Here is a 1,604-nt window from a genome sequence, read left to right on the forward strand (position 1 = left end):
TGGGCTTGTTTAAATATTGCGTTTGCCTTTTGGCAGTGCTTCTGCAGCCACCATTTTCCAACGGTATTTGGAACAGCTGACTGCACAAGTGCCAAACTGTTGAAACTATTTGGACGACACAGTCGTACACCTGCATAACATATTGCAAATTTATGTGCTTTGTTTCGTGTGTTATCTGAAGCAGGACTGAAGTGTAGAATGGACAACGGTGATTTTCTTTAAACCTGAGTTGCAGTATTTCGGTCATTTCATAAACAGACAAGGTGTACATCCTCTTCAGTCGCATTTGTTAGCCATATCACAGAATTGGTTTTAGGAAATATGAACTATTACATTCGCTTCATAACGAATGCTGCACAAACAGCAGCCCCGTTGCATCGCTTCCGTAGAAAGAATGTCCCCTTAGTTTCGACAGATGAGTGCCAAGTAGCTTTTCAAACACTTAAAGATACTCGTACATTGCTCAAAGCTCGATGCTTAGTTCACTTTGATCTTGACAAGCCAGTTGTATTGCAAATTGACGCTTCCTCCTACGGAATCAGTGCAAAGGTTTCGCACAGAATTGTTGATAAAGACAGGCCTATTGCTTTTGCATCACAAGTGTTATCCAAAGCTCAGTGTAACTATTCAGAAACTGAAAAAGAGGCTTTGACTACAGTGTAGGGTGTCACCAAATCCCACCACTATTTGTATGGCAGAAAATTCTACTTAGTAACGGATCAGAAGACTTTGCAGTCCTTGTTTCATCCGACGAAACCGTTTCCTGTACGAACTGTGCAAAAATTGCAACGATGGGCTTTGTTGTTGTCTCAATACCAGTGCGAGATTTTGTATCGTCCAACAGCTGAACATGGTAATGTTAAAATGTTCAAATGTGAATGAATTCCTCAGGGACCAAACTTCTGAGGTTACACTGCTAGACCTACACATTACTTAAACTAACGTAAACTAACTAATGCTAAGAAAACACAGACACCTATGCCCGAGGGAGGACTCGAACCTCCGCCGGAGGGGCCGCGCAATCCGTGTCATGGCGCACAAACCGCGCGGCCAGCCCGCGCAGATATGGTAATGCGGACGCGCTTTCACGTCTTCCGATTGGCCCTGATACAGACTTGTGACACTTCTGCTGCATCGTATTGTCACATCGATGCTCAGGATTCTGAATTGCTTCAGTGTCTTCCTATAAATTATAAGAAAATTCCACAGGCCACGAAAGCAGATTCAGATTTGAACATTTTGCTAACATACATTCGCACATCTTGGCCTCGTTGCTTGCATAGCACACAGGACCCCCTAGTGCGCCGATACGTCGACGGTCGGCATAGCCTCGCTGTACAGAAAGCTGTAATTCCTGTTCAAAATGACAGTGGACAGCCACGTGTGTTGATCCCTAAAGCTTTGAAAAAAGAAGTGTTGCAGTTACTTCACCAAGGACACTAGGGGATTGTTCGTACGAAATAGTTCGTGCGTCAACACTGTACTTGGCAGGGTATGGACACCCAAATAGGATGACACCACAGTGTCACGAATATGCGAAGAACCAGTCCGCTGCGCCACAAAAATTCTCTACTAGGACAAAGTCGCAACCGCCATGGGAACGT

The sequence above is a fragment of the Schistocerca piceifrons genome, chromosome 9 (assembly GCF_021461385.2).
Source record: "Schistocerca piceifrons isolate TAMUIC-IGC-003096 chromosome 9, iqSchPice1.1, whole genome shotgun sequence".
Taxonomy (NCBI): domain Eukaryota; kingdom Metazoa; phylum Arthropoda; class Insecta; order Orthoptera; family Acrididae; genus Schistocerca; species Schistocerca piceifrons.